The sequence below is a fragment of the Myotis myotis genome, unplaced genomic scaffold (genome assembly GCF_014108235.1).
Source record: "Myotis myotis isolate mMyoMyo1 unplaced genomic scaffold, mMyoMyo1.p scaffold_m19_p_25, whole genome shotgun sequence".
Classification (NCBI taxonomy): domain Eukaryota; kingdom Metazoa; phylum Chordata; class Mammalia; order Chiroptera; family Vespertilionidae; genus Myotis; species Myotis myotis.
In genome coordinates, this window is record NW_023416330.1 from 4,610,703 (window position 1) to 4,632,329 (window position 21,627).

General features: G+C 46.0%; 1 pseudogene; it reads right to left on the reverse strand.

The window, feature by feature from the left end:
- Positions 1-14,001: 14,001 nt before the first annotated feature.
- Positions 14,002-17,231, reverse strand: LOC118679467 (annotated as a pseudogene).
- Between the last annotated feature and the right edge of the window lie 4,396 nt (positions 17,232-21,627).

Sequence of the window (21,627 nt, forward strand, 5' to 3'; positions counted from 1 at the left end):
TTTATGCTTCGCTATGTCGATAGAGTGCCTTTCTGTGCTAAGTGTCCCAATTACCTGAGGTAGACACTCTTAGTGCACCCCCTTGTGGGCTTTGTGCACAGTCTTGTTATAATTAAGCCTTGATTGTTGTAGTTATCACTGTGAGAAATTGAGGAATTGACCTCCAGGCCAATTGGCTGTGAGAGTCAGCTGTGTCTGCAGTGGGAGAATTTCTGTGCTGGAGACACCCCTTTGGGGGTAGACTTGCTTCGATGGGGCTTTGGTGCTCACTGAGTCTGCCCCCTGAGTGTGTCTTCTATGGTTCCACGGAGCTGCAAACTGGATCACATGTCATAATTATGATGGCAAATGTTTAGGACAAAGAGAGAATCATAAAGGCTGCAAGAGAGAGACAGAAAGTTACATACAAGGGATCTCCCATTAGATTACCAAATGATTTCTCAACAGAAACACATCAGGCCATAAAAGAGCAGCAGGAAATTTACAAAGTGATGCAAAGCAAGGGACTGAATCTAAGAATACTCTATCCAGCAAGGCTATCATTCAAAATTGAAGAAGAAATAAGGAGCTTCACAGACAAAAAAAAAAAAAAAAGGCTAAGTGAGTTTATCAATACCAAGCCAGTAATGCAAGAAATGCTAAGGAACTAGTGTAAAAAGAAGAAATAAAAAGGTAAGAAAGAACACAGGCACAAAAAATAAAAATGGCTCCAAAAAGTACTTATCAATAATAACTTTAAAGGTAAATGAACTAAATGCTCCAATAAAAAGACATTGAGTGGCTGAATATATAAGAAAATATGGCCCATATATATGCTGTCTACAAGAGACCCACCTCAGAACAAGGGACTTACTCAGCCTAAAAGTGAAAGGATGGAAAACATCTTTCTGGCAAATGGAAATGAAAAAATAGTTGGGGTAGCAATACTTATATATGACAACATAGACATCAAAACAAAGGCCATAACAGAAATAAGGAGGGCCGCTTCATAATACTAAAGGGATTGATACAACAAGAGGATATAACCCTGGTATACATATATGCACCCAATGCAGGAGCATGCAAATACATTAAAAAAACTCCTGTAATATCAAGGGAGAGATCAACAACAATACAATCATTGTAGGAGACTTTAATACACCACTGACATCACTGGATAAGTACTCTAGACAAAACATCAGCAAAGAAAAAGCAATCCTAAATGACTCACTAGAGCAGATGGACTTAATTGACATATTCAGAACATTTCACCCCAAAGCCACAGAGTATATGTTCTTCTCAAGTGCACATGGGACATTTTCAAAGATAGACCACATATTTGGTCAGAGGCAAAATCTCTCCAAATTCAAGAAGATTGAAATTATATCAAACATCTTCTCAGACCACAATGCCATAATATTAGAAATAAACTACAATAAAAACAATCCAAAAATTTAACACTTGGAAGCTGAATAGCATGCTATTAAACAATTATTGGGTTACCAAAGAGATCAAAGAAGAAATGAAAAACATCCTGGAAATGAATGACAACAAAAACACAACAATCCAAAATCTATGGGACACAATGAAAGCAGTCTTGAAATAGAAGTTCATAGCTCTACAGGCCTACCTCAAAATCAAGAGAAAAATGGTAATAAGTTATGTAACTCTACAACTTAAAGAATTAGAAAGAGAGCAACAAGAAAAGCCCAGAGTGAGCAGAAGGAAGGATATAATAAAGATCATAGGGGAAATAAATGACATAGAGACCAAAAAACCAATACAAAAGATCAATGAGACAAACAGCTGGTTCTTTGAAAGGATAAAAAAAGATTTGTGGGGAGCTGGCACAGCCATGGCATACTCATGCCAGCTTAGCCTGATTCAGTTACCCTCAGTGGGGCCTATGAAAGGCTTAGAAAAGACAGACAAGAGAATGAAAGCTGGGTCTCGGTGGGACACTGCTCCTCTGATGGACAGCACCAGCGCCCACAAGCCATGTCTTTATTTTATAGCAGATGCCACTAGGTAAAGTAAGGGTGTGATCAAGATGTTTACAACATTCTCGTTGGTTTCAATCCTACTCAACTACATGCACCTGAACTCTATCACTCATGCACTTGGGGCCACATGTTCAGACCATAGGTTCAAGCTTACAGCTATAGCTGTTGGCTAATTGTGCTGGGAGGGCTCTGCCATCCAGGCTGGGACTGGCACGTGGCAATGAGAGGACTCTGCCCTCTCATCAGTCCAAGGCTTGAACCTGTCCAAAACACTGTAGCCACACCCCACAAAGATTGATGAACCTCTAGCCATTCTCACCAAGAAGCAAAGAGAGAGGACCCAAATAAACAAAATCAGAAATGAAAGAGGTTAAATAACCACAGGCCCCACAGAAATACAAAGGATTGTAAAAAAAATACTATGTACAACTCTATTCCAACAAACTAGACAACTCAGAGGAAATGGACATATTTTTAGAAAAATACAGCCATCAAACTCAATCAGGAAGAATCTAAAAATCTTAATAGGCCTATAACTATGGAGGAAATTGAAGCAGTCATCAAAAAGCTTCCAGCAACAAAAACCCAGGGCCAGACGGCTTCACAGGGGAGTTTTACCAAACATTCAAGGAAGAACTAAAATCTATCCTCCTCAGACTATTCCAAAAAATTCAAGAGGAGGGAACACTTCCAAGCTCATTCTATGAAGCCAGCATTATCCTAATACCCAAAACCAGATAAAGGCAACACAATGAAAGAGAATTACAGGCCAATATCCCTCACGAACATAGATGCCAAAATCCTCAACAAAATTCTAGCAAATAGGAAGCAGCATTACATCAGAAAGATTATACACCATGACCAAGTAGGATTTATCCCGGGGATGCAAAGATGGTACAATATCTGCAAATCAATAAACGTGATACATCACATAAACAAATTGAGAGATCAAATCACATAGTCATATCAATTGATGCAGAAAAAGAATTTGACAAAATCCAACACCCCTTCTTAATAAAAATCCTCAGCAAAGTGGGAATAGAGGGATCATACCTCAACATAATAAAAGCCTTATATGACAAACCTAGAACCAACATCATATTAAATGGGCAAAAACTAAAACCATTTTACCTGAGAACAGGAACAAGACAGGGATGCCCACTTTCACCACTCCTATTTGACATAGTACTGGAAGTGCTAGCCATAACGATTAGACAAAGAAGAAGAAATAAAAGGTATCCAAATTGAAAAAAAAAGAAGTAAAATGGTCATTATTAGCAGATGACATTATACTGTACATAAAAAACCCTAAAGACTCCATAAAAAATATTAGACTTAATAAATGAATTTGGCAATGTAGCAGGATACAAAGTTAATGCCCAGAAATCTATGGCATTTTTATACACCAACTAGAGGCCCGGTGCACAAAACTTTGTGCACTTGGGGAGGAGGACGGGGTCCCTCAGCCCGGCCTGTGCCCTCTCGAAGTCTGGGACCCCTCAGGGGATGACCACCTGCTGGCTTAGGCCCACTCCCCCCTGGGATTGGGCCTAAGATGGCAATCAGACATCCCTCTGGCAGCCTGGCAGCCCTTGGGGGATGTCCCTTGCCAGCGGGGAGCAGGCCTAAACTGCAGTCGGACATCCTTAGCGCTGCTGAGGAGGCAAGAGAGGCTCCCACCACCACTGCTGTACTGGCAGCCATCAGCCTGGCTTGTGGCTGAGCAGAGCTCCTCCCATGTGAGAGCACCCTGACCACCACAGGGCAGCTACTGCACGAGCGTCTGCCCCCTGGTGGTCAGTGTGTGTCATAGTGACCAGTCATTCCCAGTCATTCTGCTGTTAGGGTCAGTTTGCATATTACCCTTTTACTATATAGGATAGAGCCCTGGTACACGGGTGGGGGCCGGCTGGTTTGCCCTGAAGGGTGTCCTGGATCAGGGTGGGGGTCCCGCTTGGGTGCCTGGCCAGCCTGGATGGGATGATGGCTGTTTGCAGCTAATCACACCCCCTTCAGGGTGGGGGTCCCCACTGGGGTGCCTGGCCAGTCTGGGTGAGGGGCTGAGCGCCGTTTTCAGGCTGGTGGGTGACTGAAGCTCCCAACCTCTCCTTTTTTCCTTTTTCTTTTTTTTTATTCTGGGATTTATTTACCTTCTATGGTTGTCATTGGAACTGAGAGCTGGCTTTAGCTCTGAGGCCGGCTCCAGCTCTGAGACCTCGGCTGCTGAAAGCAGGTATCTGTGTTTGTTTAGCTTCTATAATTGAAACACTGTTGCAGCTCCAGCTCTGAGGCCCGGCTGGCTGAAAGCAGGTTTCTGGGGTTTGTTTAGCTTCTATAATTGCAACATTGTTTCTTAGAGTGCAGCTCAGAGGCCAGCAGCGGCAGGCGGGGAATCTTGGCTTCCTCCATCACTGGAGCAAGCAAGCCTCCTGTTTGCTTCAGCTGCCTGGCTGCCGGCTGCCATCTTGGTTGGCAGTTAATTTGCATATCGCCCTGATTAGCCCATGGGAAGCATGTCGGAGGTATGGTCAATTTGCATGTTTCTCTTTTATTAGATAGGATAGTGAACTTACAGAAAGAGAGATTAAAAAAACAATCCCATTTACCATTGAACCAAAAAAATTAAGATACCTAGGAATAAACTTAACTAAGGAGTTAAAAGACCTGTACTCAGAAAACTACAGGACACTGAAAAAAAAGATAGAGGAAGACATAAACAGATGGAAAAACATACCATGTTCATGGATTAGTAGAATCAACATCATTAAAAGGTCCATACTACCCAAAGCAATATATAGGTTCAATGCACTCCCCATTAAAAAACCAACAGTATATTTCATAGATCTAGATCGAACTCTAAAAATTTTTTTCTGGAATAAAAAAAGACCCCGAATAGCTGCAGTGATCTTGAAGAACAAAGTAGGAGGGATCTCAATACCAGATATAGCTATATTACAAAGCCACTGTTATCAAACTGCCTAATGTTGGCACAAGAACAGACATATAGACAAATGGAATAGAATAGAGAACCCAGAAATCAACCCAAACCACTATGCTCAATTAATATTTGACAAAGGAGGCAAGAACATACAATGGAGTCAAGACAGTCTCTTCAATAAATGGTGCTGGGAAAATTGGACAGAATTTTATGTATGAGCAAATTTTATGCATGCAAAAAAAATGAAACTAGACCACCAACTTACACCATACACAAAAATAAACTCAAAATGGATAAAGGACTTAAACATAAGACGGGAAACCATAAAAATGTTAGAGGAATCCACAGGCAGCAAAATCTCAGACATGTGCCGAAGAAATATCTTCACCGATACAGCTCCTAGGGCAATGGAAGCTAAAAAGAAAATAAACAAATGAAATTACATCAAAATAAAAAGCTTTTGCATAGCAAAAAGAAACCATCAACAAAACAACAAGAAAGTTCACTGCATGGGAGAACATATTTGCCAATGTTATCTCCAGTAAGGGTTTAATCTCTAATATTTACAGGGAACTCATACAACTTAACAAAAGGAAGATAAACAATCCAATAAAAAAATGGGCAACAGCCCTAAATGGGTTGGCTCAGTGGATAGAGCATTGGCCTACGGACTGAATGGTCCCAGGTTCGATTCCGGCCAAGGGCATGTACCTTGGTTGCAGGCACATCCCCTGATTGATGTTTCTCTCTCATCGATGTTTCTAACTCTCTATCCCTCTCCCTTCCTCTCTATAAAAAATCAATAAAATATATTAAAAAAAATGGGCAACGGACCTAAATAGATACTTTTTGAAAGAGGAAATACAGAAGGCCAAGAGACATATGAAAATATGCTCAAAGTTACTAATCATCCAAGGGATGCAAATAAAAATGACAAAGAGGTACCATCTCACACCTGTCAGAATGGCTATCATCAACAAATCAATAAACTGACAAGTGCTGGCAAGGATGTGGAGAAAAAGAAACCCTTGTGTGCTGCTGGTGAGTATACAGAATGGTGCAGCCACTTTGGAGAACAGTATGGAGTTTCCTCAAAAAACTAAAAATGGAACTCCCATTTGACCCAGTGATCCCACTTCTAGAAATGTATCCTAAGAAACCAGAAACATCAATCAGAAAGGATATATGCACCCCTATGTTCATAGCAGCACAATTTACAATAGCTAAGATTTGGAAACAGCCTAAGTGCCTATCAGCAGATGAGTGGACTGGGGGGAGGAGGGGTAAGAGATCAACCGAAGGACTAAGCATAACAAATGGACACAAGACACTGGGGGGCATGGGAGGCCAGGAGAAGGACAAGGGGAGAAAAAAAAGGAGACATATATAATACTCTTTGTAATATTTTAAGCAATGAAACAAAAAATTTTTTTTTTATTAAATATATTTTATTGATTTTTTACAGAGAGGAAGGGAGAGAGATAGAGAGTTAGAAACATCGATTGGAGAGAAACATCGATCAGCCGCCTCCTGCACATCTCCCACTGGGGATGTGCCCGCAACCCAGGTACATGCCCTTGACCGGAATCGAACCTGGGATCCCTCAGTCAGCAGGCCGACGCCCCATCCACTGAGCCAAACCGGTTTCGGTGCAATGAAACAAAATTTTAAAAAAACAACAACTGGTTTACATCTACACAATGGAATACTATGCTGCTGTAAAAAGGAAGGAACTCCTACCATTTGCAATGGCGTGGATGGACCTGGAGAGCATTATGCTAAGCGAAATAAGTCAGATAAAGATAAATATCACATGATCTCACTCATTTGTGAAATATAATGAACAACATAAACTGATGAACAAAAACAGATCCAGAGACAGAGAAGCATTGATCAGACCGTCAAACCTCAGAGGGAAGGCAGGGGAGGGTGGGGGGAAGGGGGAGAGATTAACCAAAGGACTTGTGTGCATGTAAGCATAACCAATGGACACAGACACAAGGGTGGTGAGGGCATGAGCGGGGTTGGAGTTGGGGGCAATAGGGGGATAAGGACACATATGTAATACCTTAATCAATAAAGAATAAAAAAAGACAATACCAAATTTGCTCATGATGATCATCCCATGGTATGATCCAGCGTGCAGAGAATCCAGGGCAGTTAGGCCCGAGGCCATGCTGGATCATACCATAAAAGGGCTGAGCAATCTCTTTGGCGAGAGCAGAGATTTCCAGTAGGGCTGTGAACTGCAGAGCAAAGTTCCCCTTTTGGATGTTTCGGGATTAGGAGTTCCTGCCAGACAGATGGAGGTCCCTGATCTGACTGCCTGAGTAGAGAGGAGTCCCCTGGCTGTGCAGGCTGCCTCCTTTCATCTGGTAAGAAGGACAGAGAGCCAAGGATGACCTGAAGTAAGCAGAGGCTAAGTGAGCAGATAGAGAAACAAGCCCTAAGAGAAGCAGAGAACATCTAAACAGCACTTTCAGCGAGATGAAGACTGTAGCATACTGCATTGATTAGCGGAAAGGACATGCTATATATAGGGGCAGTTAGAAGGCAAGAGTTACTTAGAGATTAAGCATGCAGTTGCTGGAGTTAAAAATGTTCAGCCCCCCCCATCCCCCCAAAAAATAAAATAAAATAATGGAAAAGAGACCTGACCTGGTGGCTCAGTTGGTGGGAGCACCATCCCATGCACCAAAAGACTGTGGTGGATTCAATTTCTGGTTGGGACACATACCTAGGTTGCAGGCTCCTGCCTGGCCTGGGCCCTGGTCAGGGCTCCTGCAGGAGGCAACCAATCGATGTGTTTCTCTCACACTGGTGTTTCTCTCTGTCTTTCCCTCTCTTTGAAAATCAATGAAAAAAAAAAATAATCCTAGGGTGCGGATTAAAAGAAAAGGTAAAGGACACAGGGGTGTCACATTCAAACCTCTGTCTCCCTAAAGGAGGCTTAACCATTGCTTATATACACTATTTGGTCAATTACATGTTGATTTTTTCTTTGCAATTGGCTACACTTCTCTGGTTAAGTTCCTGCCAAACTCATCCTGTTTACCATTGTGTCTGTAAAATATTGTGCTATATTTTAACATTTACCAAGAATAGTATTGAGTAAGAACCCCTCAGGCCTTGATACCCTGACCCATCTAACAGAGGAGACATCAAATATGAGAGACAAGATAAGGTCAGAAGAGATGACCTCCATGGCCAAGTTCTGCTCATGAGACATCCACTAACAAGCGCTCTGAGAGAGAGGACAGGGGAGGGGGAGGGGAAAATCAAGAAAAAGGAAGTTGCACAGTTAAGGAAAGATTTTACTTTGTGAATGAAAAGCTCACTTAGTGAAAAGCACAAGAAATAGGAATAAAATATGTTCTTGTACACGTAGATCCATCTTCATGACATTACAAAGCACCAAGGACAAGAAGATTCCTACACAGTAACATCTGGGGGGCTCAGGTATAGAAAGCAGATTGTTACCAGCCCCAGTATAAGCTGGAGGACAAATGGAGCGATGTCTTCAAAATTTTGAGAGAAATTGATTTGAATTGGGTTTTAAAAGTACATTTTTTTTTCATTGATTTCAGAGAGAATAATTGACCAGTTGCCTCCTGTACGCCCCTACTGGGGATTGAGCCCAAACCCATGCATGTGCCCTTGACCAGAATGGAACCTGGGACCCTTCAGTCTGTAGGCCAACGCTCTATCCTCTGAGCCAAACAGGCAAGGGTTAACTGGGATTTTTAAATGGGCTGGACTTGTACTGGGATTTTTAAATGCAGTTCATCCAGCTATGGACTGAATGGTCAGGGGAAAAATTTTTTTTTCTCAACATCAGGAATTTAGAAAGTTTGCTTCCCACACATCTTGAAGGTTTGTGCAGACAAAAGTAGGGTGGAAACCAACCAAAGGAAAGATGGGACCTACCACTGGATATGATCCAGAGGGATCCAGAAGAATCCAGTTGGCAGCAGGTGGGGGAGGAGGGTATGGGTGGGAATGCAGAAAGAAGGGCAGGGCAAAGAGCCTCATACTGCATGCGAGAAGTTAGAAATAGTTACTGCTGTTGATGGAACAATAGATTCGGGTATCTATACTAATAAAAGGGTAATATGCTAATTAGACCGGGAGACCTTCCAGGAGACGTTCTGGATGTCCTTCGGGACAAAGCCATGGTGGTGGGGCCAAGGCTGAGGCCGTTAGGGGCGATCAGGCTGGCAGGGGAGGGCAGTTGGGGGTGATCAGGCCAGCAGGGGGGGCAGTTGGGGGTGAGCAGACTGGGGGGACAGTTGGGGGCAATCAGGCTGGTGTGGGGGGCAGTTGGGGGCAAGCAGGCCAGCAGGGGGGCAGTTGGGGGCAATTGGGCCGGAAGGGGGGGCAGCAGGGGGCAATCAGGCCAGCAGGCAGAGTGGTTAGGGGTGATCAGGCAAGCAGGCAGGTGAGCAGTTAGGAGCCAGTGGTCCCAGATTGTGAGAGGGATGTCCGACTGCTGGTTTAGGCCTGATCCCTGCATGGTTCCTGGAGAGGCTGCAGGCCAGGCTGAGGGATGACCACCCCCGCCCTGTGCACGAATTTTGTGCACCGGGCCACTAGTCCTATATAATAAAAGCCTAATATGATAGAGGAGAGAAACCAAGATGGCGGCATAGGTTAACGCCGGAGATCGCTGCCTCAAACAACCACTTCAGAGATATAACTAAAGGACAGAACAGACATCACCCAGAACCATGGGAAGGCTGGCTGAGTGGAAATTCTACAACTAGGAGGAAAGAGAATATCATACCCAGACTCAGAGGAGGCGCAGTGCTGAAGTGAAATACTCAGGTGCGGAGTGTGCGCACGGAGTGGGCTGGCGGCGGAGGGCGCGGTTGTTGTTTTCAATCGGGAGGGAGTTTCAGACTCTGAGCTCCAGATCCGGGCAAGTCTCTGGGGACCGAGACTCAAACGGGAGAAACGGGACTGTCTGGCTTCAGTCGGAACTCGAAGGCAGCTTTCTCTCCGAGGTTTGCAGCCATTGCTGGGGCTCTGAGAGGCAGAGCCCCTGGGGAAGGAACTGAGAGTCGCCATAACTGCTTGTTCCCCCCGCCCTGTAGATCCCCGGGGACCCGCCCCGCCCAAGCCCTGCTCAGAGCCATTTGCCGGATAGCCTCAGGCAAACGCTAGATTAGCACCGCCCTAGAGATCCAGCACAGAAGCCCTCCCACTACAGACACAGCCGACTCTCATAGCCAGTTAGCCTGGAGGTCAAATCACCCTGGTATTGCCGACATCAATCAAGGCTTAAAGGCAACAAGACTGTGGACAAAGACCACTAGGGGGTGCACCAAGAAAACATAAAAAATGCGGAGACAAAGAAACAGGACAAAACTGTCAATGGAGGATATTGAGTTCAGAACCACACTTTTAAGGTCTCTTAAGAACTGTCTAGAAGCTGCCGATAAACTTAGTAAGGCCCTCGAAAAGACTGGTGAGACCGCCGATAAATGTAGTGAGATCCTCAAGAAATCTAATGAGACCCTCGATGTTGTGATAAAGAACCAACTAGAAATTAAGCATAAACTGACTGAAATAAAGAATATTATACAGACACCCAACAGCAGACCAGAGGAGCGCAAGAATCAAGTCAAAGATTTGAAATGCAAAGAAGCAAAAAACACCCAACTGGAAAAGCAAAATGAAAAAAGAATCCGAAAATATGAAGATAGTGTAAGGAGCCTCTGGGACAGCTTCAAGCGCACCAACATCAGAATTATAGGGGTGCCAGAGGATGAGAGAGAGCAAGATATTGAAAACCTATTTAAAGAAATAATGACAGAAAACTTCCCCCACCTGGTGAAAGAAATAGACCTACAGGTCCAGGAAGCGCAGAGAACCCCAAACAAAAGGAATCCAAAGAGGACCACACCAAGACACATCATAATTAAAATGCCAAGAGCAAAAGACAAAGAGAGAATCTTAAAAGCAGCAAGAGAAAGAAACCCAGTTACCTACAAGGGAATACCCATACGACTGTCAGCTGATTTCTCAACAGAAACTTTGCAGGCCAGAAGGGAATGGCAAGAAATATTCAAAGTGATGAATACCAAGAACCTACAACCAAGATTACTTTATCCAGCAAAGCTATCATTCAGAACGGAAGGTCAGATAAAGAGCTTCACAGATAAGGAAAAGCTAAAGGAGTTCATCACCACCAAACCAGTATTATATGAAATGCTGAAAGGTATCCTTTAAGAAGAGGAAGAAGAAAAAAAAAAGGTAAAGTTACAAATTATGAACAACAAATATGCATCTATCAACAAGTGAATCTAAGAATCAAGTGAATAAATAATCTGGTGATCATAATAGAATCAGGGACATAGAAAGGGAATGGACTGACTATTCTTGGGGGGGAAAGGGGTGTGGGAGATGCGGGAAGAGACTGGACAAAAATCGTGCACCTATGGAAGAGGACAGTGGGTGGGGAGTGAGGGCGGAGGGTGGGGCGGGAGCTGGGAGGAGGGGAGTTATGGGGGGAAAAAAAAGAGGAACAAATGTAATAATCTGAACAATAAAGATTTAATTAAAAAAAAAAAAGCCTAATATGATAAGTGTCCAGTAGTTCAGTCAGCCATTCAACCAATCAAAGCATAATATGCTAATGATATGCTAAGGCTGCTCAACTGCTTGTTCTGACGTGCACTGACCACCAGGGGGCAGCTGCTCTGACAGGTTAGCTTGCTGCTTGGGTCAGGCTGATCCGGACTGAGTGAGATGGGCTGGACACACCCTGGAGCCCTTACGTGGTCCCTCCCCAGCTGGCCAACTTCCCACGTCCCTCCCCGGCCCCAATCATGCACTGGTGGGGTCCCTCGGCCTGGCCTGCACCCTCTTGCAATCCAGGACCCCTAGGGGGATGTTAGAGAGCTGGTTTCGGCCCGATCCCACAGGCCAGGCCGAGGGACCCTACTGCTGCATGAATCCATCCACTCGGTCTCTAGTACATAGATAAAGGTGTCACTGGCTGAAAAAAAGTAAAAACTGAAAGAAAACTAAAAATAACTTAGAAATGGGATCTATTTATTTAAGCTATGCATACAGAAGTTCTAAAACCACCCCTCTCTAGTGTGCACCAACATTATCAATACATGAATGGAAACATTCAGTGCTGAGGAATCTTTTTGGGACACTGGCTGTTTTTTGCTGCTTAGCGTCTGATCTACTCTTCTGAGAACTTTCCTTTGGAAACACCCCTCCTCCACTCCCAGGGATGGGCTGTGATCCAGGCTCACCCACAAAACGCTGAGATTTTTGTTGGAGTGGTTGGAAAAAGAAATTCTTTTTCTTCCTGGATTACTAGCTATAAAAAAATAATGTAAGCTGGCGCTCAGCACCCTCTCATGGAGACGGCCTGTCTGAGAGTAACACTAACACAGAAAGCAGAGCTGAGAGGTGGAGGGAGCCAGGCAGAGAGAGAGAGAAGGAATAAGAAGAGGAGGAGGGGAAGGAGGAGAAGGAGGAGAAGGCAGGGGAAGAGGAGGAGGAAGAGGCTTAGCAGGAGGAGGAGTTGAAACCAGACAAAACAGGTTGGAGACCACCTGTCACCACTTGAGCCAAATGAAACAGAGATGGGGTTGGATCATGTATGAGCGTTTATTCCAATAATGCCGGTAGTATGGAGGAGCCATCGGTCAACCCCTTGTTAGTTGGCTGATTATATATGATTGAGGGGTAAGATAGCTACGTGCAGCTGTGGGCTGCAAGTGTAACAGGGCAAGGGGAGGGTCAGGTCTGCAGTTCGGCCTTCAGGAGCTCAAAGGCGGATAACAAGGTGGCTAATCTGTGATGCTACAAACAGCTCAGCCCTTCCTGGGACTGGAGAATGGTCAGATGGTCAGTGTTCTTGAGGCCAACTTGTGGAGGGGGTCAGGGTCTGGGCACAGCAACCAAATCAAAATGTGTCCTGTCCTTGGTCTGTTCTCAAAATGTATTTCTTTTCTGAGTCATGGACCCATCGAGGCATCTTATCTTTTTACAGCCTTGTTTCATCCTCCTGTTTCCCAGGGTCTGTAAGAAAACGTCTTGTCTATAGTTAGTAAAGTGAATAATCATTAGACAACGGTGGCTCTATTCCTATTACATGCCCTCCCGCTGCCACCTTCCACCCCATCGGAATCATAAGAGAAAGGAAAGAAAGAGCAGAGGGAGGGAGAAGGGAGGAGGGAAGAAGGGAGAGGACAGGAAGAGTGACTGGAGAAGTCTCTGCACTGTTTTATTATCTGAGGTGATAAATCTCTTTTTTGCTTACGCTGGTGTGAGTTGAAATTCTGTTACCTGCCACAAAAGGGCCCTGACTGATTCAATTGCCTTTTTACAACCAGAAACCAAAGGGTAAAAGTAACAAGAATGTTGCCAAGCACGGAGCAGGCCCAGCTGGCTGTAACTGCTGAGAGTAGACCCCAAAGTTAGAAAGCATACAAAAGTTTGCCAAAGAGATCCCAAGGAGATCTCTTCCTGATTCTGGGGCTGGGTATAATTGCTTAAAAGTGAGAATGTTACAGGATTCCAGGGTAAGAGGAATAGGGGAAACTGAGACAGAAAAATTAGGACAAGGCCAAATAGTGTGAGTAATTTGCAGCCAGCTTGCAACTAACAGTTATTATCTTCCCCAACCAAGGGTGCAGAGCAAATGGTTAAAATACTTCCCTAATGAGGGAATGCAGAAAGGGAGGGGGAAGGGGGAAAGGAAAAAAGGGCAGTTTTACTCCCTAAGGAGAGAAGCCAGCAGTCTCAAGGCTTGGCAAGATAAAATTGCCAGGATTCTGGAAGACCATGACAAGAAAACCTTGAGACTTAATCTGTACCAAGACACTCAGCGAAAGAATCTTATAGACAGGAGGAGGGTATATTACTCCTCGAACTTGCTCCAGACACTTGCTTTTCTGAATTAGCCAGAAAAGCCCATCTGTGCTTGAAGCCGGATAAAATAGATTACCTTGCTTTGCTTTTTCAATAAAGGTGCATGCTTTAATTGCTTTAATAAGTTGGCTTTTCACAACGCAGCCAAGGTCTCTTGTATGAATTCATTCATATGAGAAGCCAAGGATCGAGGCTGGGGACAGCCCTCTCCCTCTAGCTAGGAGGCTGTCCTGTCTAGTAACACTTCTCTGGTGTCAGTGGGAGGTGCCTGTAACAGGTAAGGCTTTAAAACACAGCAGACATCACGCACAAATTATAAACCAATAACCTGAATGAGTAATTTTTTTTGGGGGGGGGGTAATTTTTTTTTATTGGAAAACAAATATACAACTTGGAATGGATTTGAGGCAAATTGTTCCATAAACAGATTTTCTTTAAGTGGCTAAACAAAGTTTAAAAAGCAAGTAACAATGAAAGTAAATGTTTCTGGTACTGGACCAGAAGTACAAAAAAATAGTGTACGAGTACCTGGATAATACACCCGTTTTGCAATAGTGCAACTCTTAAGTACATGCTGTTGACTGCCCATAGTCCATGCAGAGTTACAACTCCACACCTCGACAACAACATGCTGATGGTTCCTAAAGAAAACTACTTAAAAAAAGGCATAACCAGAATGTTCCCTCAGTTGACCAACTCCATCTAAGTTTAGATGTGCAGAAGGGCTTAGATATATCCAGAGTAAGCCACATGCAGCCTGTTACTTGATCAATTTTCTAAAAGAAGGTTTCAGGACAATAACAGTAAGATAAGGGAAGAAAACATGGAGGAATGAAGTCCTAATGACTATACTTGCATATTTTTTTTTGATAGTAGGGGGAACCTTTTACAGACAAGTTACAAACAAAGAAAAGGCAAATGAACAATTTTGTACAAGAAATTTAACACATTCTGTACAATATCCCCACTTTGCTGTCATCATTTGTACAAACTCTTCACAGTTTACTTGACCATCACCATCAATATCTGCTTCCTGATCATTTCATCAACCTCTTCATCTGTTAACATCTCTCCAAGGTCTGTATTCACATGGCGAAGCTCTGCTGCACTAATATAGCCATTGCCATCCTTATCAAACACCCGAATGCTTCTCGAATTTCTTCTTCACTGTCTGTGTCTTTCATTTTTCTTGCCATCACTGTCAGAAATTCTGGGAGGTCGATTGTGCCATTACCATCAGCATCCACTTCATTTATCATGCCCTGTAACTCTGCTTCTGTGGGATTCTGCTCGAGACCTCATTACCGTTCCCAATTACCTTGTTGTTATAGTTCCATCACCATCCTTGTCAAATAGTGAAAAAGCTTCTTTGAATTCTCTAATCTGCTCTTCATTCTTGTTTTTTTTCTTTTTCTTTTTTTTTTGTCTCCCCACTTTGGCTGCCTGCTGGGGTCAGTGTGTGTGTATTAGGTTGATCTGCTGTGACTCCCTATCTCTAGTGCAGGACAGTGTCAGAAGCTGTTTGTGGCTGGTCCTGAGTACCCTGTTTGGAGCTATCAGCAATCCACAGCATGTGGCGCCCTCTGCTGGGTCTGAATGCCTTAGGGAAGGACCAAGATGTGCACCAAGGTCTGCTTTTCCTAGCCGCTGGTCCAGAAGGAGATCACATAAAGACGGAAAGTGCTCAGAGACCCTCCTCGGCCTTCAGAATGGTTCTTATTCATCCTGATTTGCCCCAGGCTATTGACTCCAGGGTGGGGTGAGGGGTTTCCAACAGGGTGGGGCAATTGTTTGCCCCCGCCCGCCCCAGGCAAAAGCTGTCTGGACGGTAAAGGAGGTCTGCTGGAGGAAGATGGCCCCTGCAGTTTGAGGCAATGACTCAGCACAGGAAACAGGGCAGCTGCCTTCCAAGCTCTAACTCCAGAGCCCCCCACCCCGGATTCTGCTCACACAGCTACAGTTCACTCTGTCCTCCCTCTAGAGCCCAAGGTGGGTGGCTGCACATGGAATTTTGTCTGTTGGCCCTTTAAGTGGGTGCCTACATTTCCAGTGGTTTCTCCCAGGCAGACAGAAACCCTGCTGATTTTCACAGCCATATGTTGTCTGGGTGCTTTTCTCAGTTCTGGTGCTCTGGCTGAGGGGTCCAGCTTGGGATTTAGACCCCAGAGTTCTCAGTGGGAACCCCCCACAGCTGAGATGTCCCTCTGGAACTTCAGCTGCTGTCTGTGGGAGCCCGGCCAGCCCTTTCTTGCCTCCGCACTTCCTAGCCATCTTTTGCAGTCTTCATTTTCCCTCCTTGGTTACCAGGGTTCTCTCCATCTAGTCTTCAGTTGACTATTCAGGATGTTTTGTCTGTATTTTAGCTGTGATTCTAAAGTGTCAGTGTAGCTTCCACTTACTCGACCACCATTTTTCCTTCTCCTTGACTTCCTTCTTGATCTTACTCCTCTTTCTCCTATCACCAAGTTATTGTCACTATCCTGTCCTTTGTGACCATTATTCCCTTGCATTTCTTTTCTTTTTCTTTTTCAATCTATTTCATTGATTTTTTACAGAGAAGAAGGGAGAGGGACAGAGAGTTAGAAACATTGACGAGAGAGAAACATCGATTTCCTACACACTGAGGTTGATCCTGGTGGGCAAATCCAGCTGAGGGAAAAGTGCCACTGGGAACAGCATCCTCTGCCAGACCGTGTTTGAGTCCAAACTGGGAGCCCAGATGGTGACCAAGACCTGCCAGGTGGCCAGAGGCATGTGAAATGGAAGGAGCATCCTGGTGGTTGACATGCCCTTCATGTTAGAGGCAAAGGCCCAAAACCAAGAGATGTACAAGGACATCGGAGACTGCTACCTGCTCTCAGCCCCAGAGCCACACGTGTTGCTGCTGGTGACCCAGTGGGGCACTTCACTGCCTATGACACGATGGCAGTGAGGAGGGTGAAGGAGGTCTTTGGGGCAGGGGCCGTGGGACATGTGGTGGTCCTCTTCACCCACAAGGAGGTCTTAGGGACTTGCCCCCAGTGAGGCGGGGTGGCACCCTTTGAGAAGAGCACGGGTGTAAAGCACAGGTGAGACCTGAAGGAGACCCGGAGTCACTGGGTGTCCAAGGTGCTCCTCAGTGTAAAAACATGGAGTCCTTTTGCATTATGAGATTTGTGTTTGTCCAGTTGGATGCAGCTTATTTCTCATTATTATTTTACTGATCATATGGCATCATCTTTAATTGTATGTGCCATCTGAATGTCAAAGCATTTCCCAAGTGTCACCTCATGGATTCATGGTTCTGCCTGTCCCCAGTTCAGAAATTAACTCTCATGGTCTGTAGAGGACATGCTTTGATGTCTATGAGTTCCTATTCCTTGTTTTTTATGGACGTCTGGTTTGGTTCAGGCCTTCACCTGGTCCGAAAAAACCATGGTCCTCAGGAGACAGTGACAACAGCTGATGGGTATGACTGCAATCCCTTGCTCTTTGCCAGTGAGTAGTTCAGGAATGGGCCTGAGACCCAAATCAGAAGTGAGTGCAGGTCTGCAGAGGTGGGGACCAGAGGTTTCTGCTTTCCCGGGAGATCCACAGAGAGACACAGTCCCCCTGCTCCCCTGAGCATGGTTGGGTCTGAGTGTGATGCTTGGAACTCCAGCCACCATCCAGCTACCAGCCTGAGGGTGATGGCAACACCTCAAAGGAGAGCAGAGTTGGAACAAACCTGAGGATTCAGAGTCAAACAGCCCTGGAGGGAGGGGCATCAAGGCCAGCATCCTGATCCAAAGTCCTTATCCTCCCCTGCTCAGCCTGCTCTACCTTGAGGGCACAGGGCAGTGAAGGGAGCCACACGTAGGGGGGTGGCCCAAGATAGAAAGCTGGTTCCCTCCTCAGTATTGTCATCAGTGACCATATTTTGTTGATTCCAGCACCTCCTCAGTGTCTCCCATCTGAGTCTTCATTCATTTTGTTATGGCTCAGACCCTGATCCCTGACATGGAATTCTTTCCTTCTAAATGTTCTCTTGCCCCCAGGTTTACACTCCTACAATCCAGCCACCACATTGCTGCCTCGTGATCTTCCTAAAATATTGTCTGCTAATCTGCTCTGACATGCAGACAATATCTAATGACTCTCTGTTCTCTGCTGACAGCCCTCGAGTCCTGAGGGTGATGCACAGACCCTGGCCCAACCCCTCCTCTTGCTGTACCCTCCCCGGGGGCTGATTCTCATTCCCCTCTTGTCCGTGGCCTCCCTCAGCCCAAAGTGTCTCAGTGGGTCCCCAGCAGCTCCAGCACCACCCATCTAGGGAGCCCCTACTGAGCCCGTGTGCTCTCCCTTTGGCCAATGTCTGACCTCCAAATCCTTTCTCTCACACCCCATTTTCCTGCAACTCCATCGTCTATCACACAGTTGCTTTTGGAAGCAGGAACCTTGCATTATTTCTCTTGCATTCCTGGGGCGGAGCAGAGAAGCTGACACTCAGTATTTGTGAAATAAAAGTCTGTGCAGCTGGACTGAATTAAGTCCAGGAAGGGGGAGACTTAGGCAAGCTGGACAGTTTGGGAACCGTGTTGGGGAGGTGATCCCTGGTCAGAGAACGCAAGTTCCTTATTGTGGACAGGGTTTGAAGAGCTTGTACATAACCCTCCCTGTGGGGGTTTGGAGTCAGTAATGTGCTACAGCTGGTCAGATCAAGGCGACACCTCAGTTAGCAGTAGAGTTTTGGAGAATGACAGCTGGGTGGCACTTTTGATTTCCTAAGACCCATCCCTGACTTAATCATTTACCCATCCAGTCACAGGCTGCCTGGGACAACTGCAGGTCTCCAGTATGTTATGGGTTAGCTCAGCGAGATAGACCACCGACTCAGAATTTAAATTTTAAGAGCCTTTATTAAGCTGACCAGCTGACTGCTATCCGTGTCCTTCCCATAAGAGCCCACAGCTTGCAGTGTAGACCAAGAGTACAGCAAGACCTTTTATCTGCAACACTACAAAGTATTTTTTTAAAAAAGAAAAAAACTGCAAAGCGGGTCCTTAGCCGTTCCTGGTACTGGCAGGGTAAAAAGTTTACATAAAATTTAAGAGCAGGGTCACACCTGGCTGGGTTCAATCATAACACATTGCTTTTCTAGCTAGATAATTAGCAATTTTTCTCTCCCATGGTCCCTGCCCCTCAGTTTACTTAGTAATTCTTTTTTGTCAGGCCCCTGCCCCTAGCACATTCCCTACTGGTCTTATGCCCGAATCAAATCTTTGATTCAGCGTCCTCCTTTAAGATTTTGGAGTATTGGGTGTGTAGGACCATAAGCTTGACAGCTTGGATTCAGTCTTGGATAAAATTGAGGAGACACCTGAGCAGGCAGGGTCCGAAAATGAGACCTACTATTAGGAGAAGGAGGGGCCCTGCCACAGCAGATAGAAGGGTTGTGAGTCACAGGGACCAGAACAAATTCTCATACCAGTTCCCCTTTGCCCTACGGGTCTCTTCTCTGTCCATCAGCCGTTTTCTTAACTGACTTAAATTTTCTCTGATTACCTCGGAGTGGTTAGTGTAGAAGCAGCACGCCTCCCCTAATGCTAGGCACAGTCCCCCTTGTTTCAGGAAAAGTAGGTCGAGTTCCCTCCTGTTCTGTAAGACTACTTCAGCTAAGGACCCTACTGATTCTTCCAACTGTCCTATGGATTTTTTTAAGGATACTCAGGTCTTGGTCAACTTGATTATCCAGTTTTTTGTAATTTTGATGTCCTGTCAGTAGGGTGGCTGTCCCTACCGCTGTGGATCTTGCAATTCCGAGTCCTACGAGTAGGGGAACCAGAACCGGGGCTCTCTTAACCCGCTGGGGCTCTCTGAGGAGGTGCTCCCTTCCTCCTTCCCCTGAGTAATAATACACTTGCAGCAGGATATGAGTTAGGATGCAGAGCCCTGGCTTGGGCCCAGTCTGGAGGTTTAGGGAGAGTATGCAAGAGGTGATTCCGGTGATGCATGCCCACCAGGTACCATTTGGGGCCACCAGGTACCAGGGGGCCCCCGGACCCTGGTCTCTCAGGAAGTCGGAGTGTCTGGTTACGATTTTCTGCATAGGGGGAATTGGGGAGAGAGTAGTTGGCAGATGCGACACACAGCCCGGCTTCAGTAATATCTCCTAAAGTTAATCCCCTCCTCCCTTTTTCCCATGCACATAGTCCCGGGGTTTCTGCATCTGCGGACACATTGCGGACGTGGGCCACACTTGCCCCAAATGGAGCTGAAGCTCCGATCCCTACGTAATAGGGGGGCTCAGGGTTGAGGCACAACCAGCAGTTTGCAGTAAGGTTGGGCGCACTTTTGTTCAGAAGTTGGAACGAGGCTTCCAGCGGCGCAAAAATGTCTGGTCTTAGCAGAGCTCTCCGAGGCAGAGGCCAGGTTTCTGCATCCCTGCGACTTGCCTCAGTCTTTGATGATGGTGGTGGCGGGCTCATCACATGTAGGGCCAGGCTTGGTCTCCTGACCTCGGGTCACTGAGGGGCCAGGGGGCCAATTGGGTTGGGCAGTCGGGGTATTTCCCGTCGCTGGATAGTAAATAGTACCCCAGGGTCTGGTCCAGAGACATATAGCCTCAATTCCCATGTCTTTCTCCCGGTCCAGTCTTTAGCCCAATATGCCACTGGTTTAATGACAGTGGGGTTGCAGTTTCCAACAGTACAGTTCCTTTCCGGGTCCCTGGCCGCACCAGTCGGGTGAATCGGATGTCCCTGTTCGGAAGCTTCGGGGGGCCATTTGGCATAGGTTTCACAGCCCCACTGTCCACAATAATAATCCTCCTGGTCTCCACACTTCAGAAAGGGAGTCCGGGGCTGGCGCGGGCAGACATATAGGGGAGTATGCCAAAGTTGCTGCTCAGTCCCTCGGGTCCCGCAGCCATAGGTGGTTGCAGCCCTGTGTGTAGCCATTCCCCGGGGATCCCCAGCTGCGACCCGGCTTGGCCCAAATTCATGAGCCTGGGTCTGTCCTGGGGCAGGTTCCAATCCTCCCTGAAGAGGCTACACAGGTCAAACCGGAGAGTCGGTTCACCGGTGCCCATTTCTCGGGCCAGTACTACCCCGTCCGTGGTTCGGATCACCTCCCAGGCATAATGTGGGACCTGGTGGGAAAGGGGCTTACTGAACCTCCACATGACAGCGAGCAGTAGTAGATAGATCATGATGCAGGTACTAGTTCCACCTTTAGTGGGTTCTGGGTTAGTTTTACTTTCCACCTCCGGGGGCTGTCACCGCTGTCAGCCGCCTTCACTTGGGTGCGATGAATCCAGTGCCTCTTTCCTGCAATTTTGATGGCGGTTGGAGTGCTCAGCACCACCTGGTAGGGTCCATCCCATCTAGGTTCCAGGTTGCCAGGGTTGTGATGCTTCACCCAGACGAGATCACCTGGAGAGAAGGAAGGCTGTGTTGGACTGGTTCTTGGTGCGTCCTCCTCCCGTACGGCTCTCACCACCCATCGTGCCAACATGGCGCTGCTCTGCAAAGCCTGTAAGGACTTAAGCAAATTTCGGGTAGACAGCCGGGCAAGATTTTCCTCCCTTAGGCGGGGAAGGAGAGGTGGCGACCTACCAAACATATGGGATGCACCTAGCTCTGAGGAGAGCAAAAGGAAGGAGACTTACCCAGTTTTCGCCAGTCTCTAATTTTAACTTAGTTAATGTTTTTCTAAGGTCCAATTTATTCTCTCTACCTGTCCAGAACTCTGTAGCCTATAAACACAATACAATTTCCAAGTAACTCTCAGGGCCTTAACTATGGATTGTGTAACTTTGGTGATAAACGCTGGGCCATTGTCGGACCCCATGTA